Below are 12,771 nucleotides of genomic sequence, written 5' to 3' on the forward strand. Positions count from 1 at the left end.
GGGGCAGGAGCGAGGGGAAGTGAGATTTTATTTAAGTGTTCTTGTAAGCCATCTAAGATATTAATGTTGCAAAGCTACTTATCAATATTTAAGAACATAAAAGGAGTGTGAGGGTGGGGTGTGGAGCTTTGTGTGGAGAGAGGCCAAACCAGAAGGGACATGCACTCTCGAGGTGTGTGTTTGTGTGTTCTTTGCCGAAACCATAGAACAACAATCAGAGAGAAGATGAGGTCTCTCTGGCAGTTAGAGAAGAGGAATAGCTCAGTCTTCCATCACGCTAAAAGCTTTCCTACACAAAACCCACACACACTCACACACAAACAAAGTGAGCACTGTTAAGTGATGGTCAGGATTGTAAATACAACTGCTAATGCCCTATAACCACAACATACCTATTTTATGTTGTGGTTAAAATGAGTTGATTTATGTCCAAGTATGTTATGGATGTATATGTAAACATATATGAATCATGTGAATTAGTAAACTTTAAATAGTCACTCAGCACTGCTTTGGCAGTATCTATGTATGTATTTGCTTGTGTGTGTGTACATAAACTTCCATAAAAAATGTGTAACTGAAAGAAAAAAAAATATTTAATTTGCTATGCTGTCGTCTCCATTTATTCAGATGACATAACCTCGAGCCAGATTTTTAAAACCGATATGAATTTTGAAAAGATYTGGAAAGTCTTATTTCTCTTTTTTGATTCAATCCAGAAAATCTGACTTTTTTTCCTTTTACATAATTATGGTAATAATACAACAGACTAATGTCGATACCGTATGTATTTTGCTGACAACACCAGTGAAAGCATGATTGCAGGTGCAGTGGGGTTTATCGGAGAGTAAAGTTCTGCAGGTTTCGTTACAATTGATCTAGCTGTTTAGGTTCTGTTAAGTATTATGTTCCCAGAATTATCCAAATCTTTTATTATTATAGAAATCCAGGAAAAATAATAAAAAATATTCTCTTCACTTCAGCACCCCATCTATATTATGCTCTGGTGATCTGCAGGGACACAAGGATGGGATTCCTTAAACCAAAGCAACAGGGTTTGATCTGCAACTAATAAAGAAAATTTGTCGGGGTAAGATTACAACCTGCACTCTGCAGGTCTATGCAGCTGGCCTGCACCATAGACACACACATACACACACACACACGCACGCACACACGCTGACCTCAGGACAGTGTTCGGTCTTCCTGTGTCTTTCCATGTCATCTCTAGTGTTACACATCCAAAACACTTTCTGAACACAAACCACTAAATGATGGCTGCAGGCTTGAACAGAGATGTGTGTGTGTGTGTGTGAGATAGTCTGAGAAGAACACAGAAAACAAAAGAAGTTAAATTCTGCCTCTGTGTGTGTATGATGACCCAAGGCAGGGCTAGATGGATGGATGTGCTGAACCCCTACAGGGGCCCAGGTACGCTTATTTAAACAAAGCACCCTAAGGTCTGTGAGTGTATGCGCGTTCTTGTGTGGATTTGAAACAAACCTCCAAAAATGAGCCTCTTATGTTGTTTTTTTGTTTTTGTTTTTTTCCCAAAAAATCTAATCATGTTGTTGATCAGGTCCGATGGACTTGATCAGAACACATACCATTTCAGAGAAAGACAAGGCCTTCCAAATGTATTCATACCCATTGAACTTTTAGTCCCCCATTTGCCACATTACACCATGTGCAATGTGGTGCACAAACAAATTAATACCTGGTGTTTAGTGTGGCATACATTATTAATCAGAGCCTTTTAATCTAACGACCCTAAATAAATTCCATTGCCACAATCTGCCATGAGAAGTCACCTAACTTTGGTATAAATACCAATACCATTTCTGTTGGAAGGAGAATCAATGAACAAAGAGCATCAGAAGACCAAGAGACAATCCAGGCCACTCCAGGATCAAGTTGAATAGAAAATTAAGATGAAAAAAATATTTAAGGTTATGTGGCTATAAGWGTATAAGTGTGCCAGGTTGAAGAGGATTGAACAACAATGCACGTCAGATTTTTCTGATATTTTTGTAAAAATCATGCAACATTTTCCTTCCACTTCTCAATTACTTTCTACTTTGTATTGATGTTTCATTTAAACTTCCAATGAAACAGACCAAATATAAAATCAATATATGGGACAGTCTTTCTGCACAATGCAGTAAAGTTGTAAATTACTAAACAAGACCATATTGATTAATCATACATTTTCTGAAATAGGCACTTCAATTTGTGTTTCATTAGTGTGTATTTCAAATTAACAATAGAAAAAGTATAAAAATTTCATCTTTTATAGCCAGTGTGCTTTACCCCACCAAACTTTGATTAAATGTGTGAGCCGAACTCTATAAAGTATATATGCTTTCAGAAAAAGATGATTCTTTTATTTATTGTGCAAAAACTAGAAAGTCCTGAACTCTGCTTCATCGAACACTTTTAATGAGTCACTCTGACTGAAGCTACAGCTCCACGTTTACTTTAAGGGTCTTGGGTTTCTGGTATTTATGAAATGACCATCGAAAGTACTGTACTTAAAATACATTTCTCCAACATATTTTTTAAAACTGATCAACATAAATATGGTGCACAGATAGAAAACATTACAGAATAACTTTTGCTAATATAAGTGAGGTTGAATGTTTCTTCAATTAAAAATATATTATGTAAATCTCTGATGTATCTGTTATAACTCTGCTGCAGCCTCAGTGGAAATTTAAAATATGCTTGAATAAAAACCTTCTGTTTTTTTTATGCTCAGAGAGAAATTTGTTCTACAGCCACAGAATCTCATCGATTTGCCTATAAAAGGTGAATAAATTCTGCATGTGCTTCATGGAAGCTAAAAATCCATGCCACTGTGCCTGCTGCTTCTGTAAATCAGAAAGTGATCAATGAGTTTATCGACTGATCCATCGCCTGTGTGTGAGTATATAGTATTATTATAGTTGCATGTGCATGTTTGAAATAAGCACCCAGGCGGTTGCGCTCACGAACGGCGCATTCTAAATGTGTTGTACAGGGATTTTCTATGTGGTTGCATGCATTTGTTTGGGTATAATCCTTCARGAGATTATATTAAATCTGTTCAAACATGCAGCTGTATGTTACGGTGGGCATTTTGTGCAGAAGTTGTGTGTATGTGGCTTTTCCGCCCTCCAGCAGGGTCATTTCTGTATTGACAACCTGCTTGTCGCTGTCATACCGAGGACATGAGTAGAAAGGCCATTCTCATTTACCATGGTAAAACATCCATTGTGTCATAATGACCTCTAGCCATTTATAAATCATACTTTAACATGAGGGAGATGGACCTATAACCGCTGACTGATTGCAGAATTGATCAAAATTACTCATTCATGAATCAGACAAGCGTTTTTTTGCAGCAGGCTGAGCACAATTTCCTAGCAATTTTAAAAAGGTGAAATGTTCACAGGGGAAATAACAGTGGTTATGATACGATAAAAGTTGTGGTATTTATACTTTGGCTGATCTTTAGTTTTTTGTTTTTATGACTTTATCCAGCATACAAGTCTGGCGCATTTACTTGTTTCTGTTCTCTCATTCTCCGAGTCCACCTTCACTTTCCTCATTTCAATTAACTGCCTCATATTAATCTGCATAGGAACAATCAGCAGCTCATGTTTACTGATTCACTCAATCAGGCATCAGTTATCCCTTGAGGTTCAAGGTCCCAATTGACAGCATGTGCGTGTGCATATGTGTGTGTATGCGCGCCCGAGCTGTGGACAAAAGCAGGAAAATCCCAGGGTGAGTCAAGCAGAACGTGTTGATCGATCCTCAGCAATTACCAGCCAATCGAAATGTGATTTATTTCCCAAGGAATTATTTCAGTATGAAAAGAGCTAGCCATTGGATGGGAAAGTGTACACTTGTGTGTGTTAGTTTGAAGGCAGATCCTTGTTGAATTACCACTTATCCCTTCTCATCTTCCTGTATTCCTTGATTCATATTYTGTCCATCCATCTACCGCTGCATTCTAGGGATCTACAGTTTTGCCCTTTCCCCCACAATATCTTTCCCTCACCAGGAAATTCTTCTTCCAGACCATTTTTATAAAAGATGGTGAATGGTGACTCAATGGATGTCCACAATTATTAGGAGGAAAAGTCTAAGTTGAGTACCTAGTTCTTATGCTCCAAGTCTAAGCTGATGGACTGTAGGCAAAAATGATTCAGTCTGATCGTGTTGATGACAACACTGTTGTCTCTGAAAATGAACTCTGAAGTGGATGACTACTAATTCAAATCCATAAAAAAACTTTGTATGAAGTCAGCTAGCTAAGGAACAAAGACACTTCCAGCTTTTCTAACTATCATCTAACTAATCATCCCTGATCGCAGGGATGATTAGTTATTAATGTAAATAAAAACTAAATTCTTAATAAATGCAAGCACCTCTTAAAAGATCTCGATTCACTCAGGAATTTGACATCAACAGGTGTCAAACCAGTTCTACAATTTTTCTGTAAGCACAGTTATATTTCTGATTGAGTAAATATTACACCTTATTAATTTTTCAAAATACTTCATAATTTCATTTGAAGAGCGTGTTTAAAACAAAGATGTGTAACAACATGCTCTAGAATTAAATAAACCTAAAAGAAACAAAATATTCTTAGAAGTAACTAAGCTAAACAGAAATGCCTTATTTTATTTTATTATTATTTTTAATCCAACCTGCCCTCAGGCCTTCAGAAAAGCTGTTCCACCAATGAGGGTTATAAGAAAGGGATGCCTCCCAGTGAGTTTTAATTCTCATTTYAGGTATCAACAGAAGACCCCTACAGAAGGCCTCCGGGGTCCAGAGAGCCTTTTAGATGAAAGGAAACCTAATACACAGGATGAAGTGTAATCATTAAGGGTTTTAAAAACCAGTAAGAGCCCTTAAAATCAATTATTTTTTTAGATGTATTAAATATTTCTGTACTAATTAGGCCAAAGAATAGAACATAATTTAAATTCATTACCTAGAGCAATACAATGTAATCCACACATTAGGTGGCATGCTTCAGATAAGAGAATGTTTATTTCAGTCATTTGAGACTCGACTTGGGAAAAAAAAAATTGTGAATATATGGTTTTATTCAGGTCCTTCTACCTTATGTCTTTTTTCTTTTTCTTATCCTCATTTGGCCCAAGCTTAACTTCCTCTTTCTTTTTATTCCATCTCATTGCTCCCTCCTTCCAGCCTGACCGCTCCCCAGTGAGGCTATCATTCTGAGGCCATGTCAATATGATCAGTCAACCAGACAAAAACACCAACTGACCAATTGAGATATTTTTACTCGTAATCCCTCCAACCCCGCTTCTCTCCACCTCCTCTCTCCCAGCCTTCCCCCCCCCCTTCAGTCTCTTTCACCGCCGCCTCCTCTCCTTTTCTCCTCTTGTCCCCTTTTTGTTGCACTTAATTAAGTCGCCAAGTGGCTGTCAGGAATAATTTTTTGCCACAGCATAGGGCTGAGGGCCGCGGTGGACTTGACATTTGATAATATTGCGTCTCCACGTTGATTGAAATTGATTTTACGGGGGAGAGAGGCCCCCTGCTCACCACCATTGTGATTGTTTGACAACTCTCAGCCAATCAGCCCCAAGGACAGCCTGTGGACCCCCTCACTCCGCCACTGCACCACCCGCTTTGGCGTGGCAACTCATATTCTGACGAGTGATGGCTGGGCCCCTGTGTGTGTGGGGATATCACACACACGGGTCGGACATGAAGTACCGTCGCAGGGTCATGGAACTGACAGTCACAGTTCCCATAAATCAGCAAGGCAGCACAAAGAGTATAAACTTACAGTACCTCGGAAAAGTATTTGTACCCTTTTAACTTTTACACATTTAGTCATGTTACAACCACAAACTTCACTGTATTTAATAAGACTTTTAAAGTGATACGACACATAGTAGCTCATAATTGTAAAGTGGAAGTAAAATGATTGCCGGCTGTTCAATCCATCATCTGTAAATGAAAAAAGTCTGAAAGTATGTTGCAAACCTACCAAGACATTCCTGTCCACCTAAAATGACAAGCAGAGCAAGAAGAGTATTAATCACAGAAGATATACAGAGGACCATGGTTATGAAAAAGCTACAAAGATTAGGTGGTAAAATCCATTTACAAGACAAATTTGTGTCATGGTAGGACCAAAAAAAGTCATTGTGGATGCAGCATGTAAAAAGGTGGTCGGATCAGAAGAAACAAGAGAAAAGTATTGTGGAGTGGTTTAGATCAAGAGCCAATTCATGGGTTWGAGTGGTCCAGTCAAAGTCCAGGCCTTATGTAGGTCGGGGGAAAGACTTGAAAAGTACTGATCAGAGATGCTCTCAATCCAATCTGACAGTTTTGCAAACAGAAATGGGAATAAAAATCAGTCTCAAGATCAGTGAAGCTGATAGAAAAATTCCCCAAAAGATGGTGTTATCATGTGTTGACTCTGAGAAGCTAAACATGCATTTCACACCTTCAGATTTTATATTTGATTTGAGTTGAGTGGTCACAGAAGATGTGATCACTCAAAGTTACAGCTGTAGCATAAGAATGTGAAAAGCTTCAAGGGGAATGATTACTTATCCAGGTCGCTGTGGTCGGTTCCTTTGTTGCGTTTTTTGCAACTTGCACACTTTACCAGCATACAACCACAAATAACACACACACAAATTTAGCATAGATTTTTTTTTCCACGTCCACAGTAACCCCTGCACCTGTCTGTTTTCACATCTGCCTTGATGCAAATGGCTGTTTTAATTGTTGCCTGATTAGAGCAAAGTGAGTGTGTTAAGTAAAAAACATCATGATGAAATGCCACTCAAAAACAAGCTGCAGTCAGAATCAATCAGGGTAATTAATTACCAACATGAATGGCACCATCAGCGTTTCAATAATGTTTACAATCAGACTTTGCAGTTTGCCTTACGTCAGTGTCAGAGAGGAGGCCCAGACTTGAACAGCGTCCTCCAATGTTCTTACACAGCATGAGCAAAATTACCGCTATCTTTTTATTAGTTGTTGTCCCAGGGCAAAACATAATTGTTATTTTTATTTATTTATATTTTTAAAGATAAACTATTTTGGAGCACCCTGCCTAAGGAACAGAGAAAGGTAAAGCAGTGATTTAAATTATTTAGAACCAGTGTTTTAATTAGTTTTGATGAATTTTGTACAAGTGTTATTTGATTAATTTCTTTAGTCTTTATAGCTAATTATTCCAATGTTCTTGTTTGCCATTTATCTTTCTGACATTTTTATTGTTATTTTAACACTTTTTCTAACTCTAATAAAAATACCAACAGGTGCTGAACATCATAGTGTCATTAAGCAACCTCAATCATTTTTGCCTAATAAATGCATATTTATAGGATACTTTATAAATCATTGCTAACTATAATGGAATAAATATAATTATTTTAAATGCATGATTATTTTGTGAGGAGYTTTGATTAGACAATATTCCTACTCATTTTCTTTTTTTAATGTTTTTGTAGCAGTTGTTTCTTTTACAAAAGCACATACAACGACTATCTAAATAAATAAAAAATCCTGAGTAATGAGTAGACGATTAGGGTCCATGCTGTCAAAACATTCTAATAATCAACCTATAAGTTCTTTAATGAAGAAAATGAAGGGACTGCAAGATAATCCCCACGTATTCATGTTGCAGGTATTTGATTTTTATTCAGTTCTTATAAATGTGCATTAGATAAGATGATGTTTGTTGTTGCAATTACTAAAAACGCAGCTACATTTTTATGAATTTAATGTAGAGGAAATAAAATCAGATTAGTGTGCTAGAGTAAATCAATGAAAACCTATCTAGTTTCAGTTGCACSGTTATTTATTTGGAAGTTCTGTCCATATCATGGTTCACTTTCTTGTTTTTAACAGAGCATGACAGCATCCAAGATGGGAGCAGTACTTGCCAACAACTGTCATCAAGTTCTCCACACTGTTACTTCATTTAAAAATATTGTAAAAATATTTATATTTCAAAAGGTTTTCATATTCAATGATAGCTCTTTTCAGTCCTCCATCATCCTGCAATCAAAAGTCATATTGATTTCTCCCTTTTCCTGCCTTCAACCTTCTCTCCTCTTCCCTGCCTAAACAACCCAGCTATCAACATCTGGTCCTGTGTCTCTGCTCCCATCACATATACAGTAACTAGTAGGTCATCTCAACACTTTGCCATCAAATCAAACACACTTTTTTCATCCTGTTATGTTTGAATGAACATACAGTAACAGGATGAATGTAAAAAATGTACAGAAAAAACAAAAACATAATTTTAGTCATTATAGAGTTGAACACAAAAACATTCATCAGGCGACAACTAAGAAATATTGTTGTTTCACTGCTTTTGCAAGATTGAAAAATGTGTTATCTTGGTCTGGACTTCAGCATTGTGYGTTTTATTTCTGTGTTAAAAAAAGGAAACTAACCTTATTTTTCCAGATATTTTTCTGAACATAAACAACTATATTAATGCTATGATAAATACCAGGGTTTTGTGATGTAAATTTTTTTTAAATTATAAATCATTTTAATACCTTCCCAAACATAATGTGGTAATTATCCTGTGAAGTTCTACAAAAAAAAAAAAAATCTGTCAAATGAAAAAAAATAAATAAATAAAACAAATAATTAAATAAAATTGACCTGGCTGCATCACCTTGGACTCATTTTGTTGAAGCATATTTTCACTTCATTTCAAGCCTCCTGAGTCTAATGAGTCTAATTAAACTCGATATTTCTTTGAACAAAGAAAGTCTGCGTTTTTAACATGGGCTTCTAAACTTTATATCTATTTAATATAAAATTTTTATACATATTAAAATGAAAAACGGCCTGTAAATGCAGTAAAAAAATGTTATTTCCAAGTGTGTCATTAACTAATCATGTATTTTCTGAACATGTTCATCTCCACATTAAGTATGTGTTCTCAAACACAGACAGTTGCGCGCACACACACACACGCTCAGACAGCACAGGGTTGACAGAACTGGGCAATGAGCTGTCAGAACAGTTTCTCTGCATCACACAGGTCATTGCCTGATCCTCGTCTGTCTTTCGGACCGTCTTTATGCTTATTTMTTTTCCCTTTCCCACTTCCCCTCCTCCTCCATCTYACCCCCTCGGTCTCATTAAACACAAAATACAATTAAGGTGTGTGCATCGGTGTCACACCCTCGCTATTAGCACTTCAACYTAAATGGCATTTGGCATAGAGCTGAATCGCAGCTTACTTCAACAATTAGAGGCCTCACACGTGCAATCACTATCAAGGCACATTAACAGCTAGCTAACTTGACGGAGCAGAATACAGCACAGTTGCATCGCTTAAGAGAAGTGATATTTTATGCTCAAAATATTCACAGCTGCATTTTGGAGRTGTGAAACAAACTGTGATAGAAAGATTAAGATTCCCTTGCCCTGATTTGTGAGGCTCTGTCTGTTGCTGACAAATATCCTACTTGTAGAAAAAAAATGCTTTTTTACTTTAATCAAGAAATTCCAACGTATTCTTAGATACCAGTCCTGAATGTGGCTGCACAGAAAGGTTTCCAATTTCAGAGACTACTGGTTTAAGCCCTTTAGCTCAACTTTATCAATTAATTAAAAGAAAATGTTCAAAATAAAATATACAATTAAAAAAAGCAAATTTATTTATGTCATGACTAACAACTGCAATTCCTGCACTTAGCTTTGAGATTTCTCCAACCATAACCTCTCTGACACTGCAGCAGTAAATATCTGAAATTTAAATCCTCTTCACAACATTGCCTAATTACTCCCAACAACATGGTAGCTGATTAACTTGTAATTGCTGCTCTGAACACAGCATGTCCCTCTCTTCTCGTTAGGGTTATTACTGACTATAATTACCGCTAATGTGCAGAGAACAACACACACTCTCACACAAAACCCAAGAAGAACACAAACATCAAAGCAGGGGATGGGGATGGGTGGTATACATAAACACCTGAGCTCACACATGCTCACAAACTCAGACACACCTCGCCAGGAGGATACTTAGTTTCTTGGAAACTGTGACTAGAGCACAAAGCAATAACAGTGAAATTTAGGAAACCAAATTCATTTTCACCATGTTGCCTCATTTAAGCAACGACATTCACAGCAGCCAAACTGTGTAATGGTCTTCATATGTCACTTTGTTTCTCACTGGAGTCCCTTCAGACATCAGCAGAGCTCCAAACCTAAATCCAATGCTGGCTTCAATGAGTAATGTCTGGACCTTGTTAAATTCCGCACACATTTGTGATTTTCCAATGCCTACATTTATTTTGGGGAAAACCTCACTGAATAGCCCTTCAACCGCAGGGAGTTAATCCAACTTCTGAAGCCATTGGCACAGTAAAATGTAAAATAGGCAATTGAATCCAATTAGTTTTGTGAGTTCTAGGTGCTTGGATGCCATGGCAAATAATTTGAGCAATAACACAACTTTTGGATAATAAAAAGCATTTAATTTGACAAAATGTCACTTTAGCCTGCCTGTTGCTGTTATCTATATTAAGTTCTCTTTTTAAATAATTTTACAAATCAGTGATTAGATGCTACACTTCACATTGATGATTTTCATGTAAAATACCGATACAATACACTAAAGTTCGCAGTAATAATAAATTCAATATTTGAAAGGCAATTGTTGCCCCCGCCCTCCGAAAACAAGCACGTTTTAGTTGTGTTTATGACACACGCAGAGAAAAACATATTCCTCCTTTGAACCATTCACCCCAATAAATCTCCTGCTAAGAAATGATTACAAAAATGTATTTTCAGTGTTTTAAGTATATCCTTTCATCACAGAGATCATGCTCCAAATTGTTTTGATATCCTGCAGGAAATCAGATAAGTAGTGACATATGTTAGCATTTCCATAAAAGCAACATTTGGAGAATTAACTATCTGCTTGCAAAATCACCAACCATAACATGGAATTAAAGAAAAAAAAGTTCATCCATCCGTTGTCATTTCTGTACTGATTTCTTACAAACAACATAAATAAATAGAAGGGGGAAAAATAAAAATATATACTCATGTACATGTATTCAAGTTCTTTTTGTTCTGGTTACATAGTGATTTTTGATTAGAAATACCTACAAGGAAACACTCTGGCACATCAATTAGATGACAAACATTCAGAATGTGGAAACTTGTAGAATAACGTCAAAATTATTTGAATGCGTAGGCCATCTCTCTGAAGTGCTGGGGGTTTCCACCTTTGCGTCTCCTCTGTGTAAAAAGGCTTTTTGCATAAATTTAAATCCGGCTTAATCGTAATTCTCCAACTAAACTTGCTAGGGAGAAAGCTATGAGCACAAAGCTCCTTTTAAGTTCATAATCACTTTCTCCTTTGGACAAAGATAATGGGACTACTTCTGAGAGATTTAGCCTGTGTCTCTCTCTCCTTTCTCTCGCCCTACCTCTCTTCCTCTCTCTATTTCCCCCCAAACACACTATCTCTCTTTCTTCGGACCATTAGCGATATTGCCGGGCCGCAGACCTCTGTGTTAAGTCACTTAATCAAAAGCAATGGGTTGAAAATCTTGTTTGGTCTCTTATGTCTGATTCATTCCTGCAGACAGGAGCAAGGGAGAGACAGAGAGAGGCCCGCGGGAAATGAATAGAGTGAGACAGATACACATAGAGAAGAGAGAGAAACTGAGAAAGTGAGTGCTGATAGTAAAGTGAGATGGTGAGGGAGAATGTGTGAAAAGATGGTCCTATGTGTTATCAGCTAAGTAGCAGTAGAAAGCCCTCTGGGCGATGAAGAAGACAGTGTTCCTATAACCACTTCTGACTACTGTGGGTCTCATGTAAGCGCACACACACAGACAGACAAACACACACTCTGTCTAGTAAGGATCTGTTATCTCAGCAGTGCAGTTCTGGTCCAAAGTTTGCCTACATTCATCTGCATGAATTTTAAGTCGTTAAAAAAAGCATTTGATCTGGTCTTTATCCAGGGTGGAGTGATCCAACTTACAACTTTAAGTTGGGGTACAAACTCTGGATATTTGAACCCTCATGCTTAGAGGCTTAGAAATAGTAGATTTTATTTTWTTTTTTTTTACCAAACTGTGGAAAGGCTTTCAGGAAGAATTTTCCTGTCTTCAAATTTAAGTCGAACAACCACCAAGGCTCAGTGTTTCTGACAGGAACATGCAGTTGTCCACAAGGACACGGCAAGTCAACAAATTTTACTGAAGTAAAGTTTCATGGTAATGCAAGACCGACATTCAGCTATTGGGTCAAAATAACAAGTGTGCATGGAGAAATCAGGGTGAAATGGGACCAGCATGTTAAGGGGGACTGGTGCATTGCATTTGGAATGAAGAAACATGACTGTGTGGAAGAGAACATTTCTGAACTTGAACTGCAGTCACTTAGACAAACATCATGGTGGTTTACATGAATACTATTTTACAAACACTTAAACTTCCAATGTTCACTTAATATGTGTGTTTGCACAGAAGTCAATGACCGTATGGTCTGTTTTATTTTAAGTACTTTACACAGGGTAAGGTCATTGTTGCCGCTTAACCTGCTGCCTAAAAGTATATTTTTAATGCTTTTTTTTTATTGAACACAAGAAGAACTCTCTGTGAAGGGAGAGACCGCCAAAAATTACTCCCCAAACAAAGAAGTCAATAATCAGGAAGGTAACAAATACTTAAAATTAACTTTAGCTAGTAAGAAGTAGCTTTGTTATTTTAATTAAATAGAAGAAATAAC

The 12,771-nt window shown here is 37.1% G+C and overlaps 1 long non-coding RNA gene across 1 annotated transcript in view; it reads right to left on the reverse strand.

The window, feature by feature from the left end:
- LOC103473544 (uncharacterized) overlaps positions 1-12,771 on the reverse strand; it is a 57,583-nt gene that overhangs the window by 920 nt on the left and 43,892 nt on the right. The window lies entirely within an intron of this gene.

Source organism: Poecilia reticulata, linkage group LG12 (assembly GCF_000633615.1).
Source record: "Poecilia reticulata strain Guanapo linkage group LG12, Guppy_female_1.0+MT, whole genome shotgun sequence".
NCBI classification, from domain to species: Eukaryota; Metazoa; Chordata; class Actinopteri; order Cyprinodontiformes; family Poeciliidae; genus Poecilia; species Poecilia reticulata.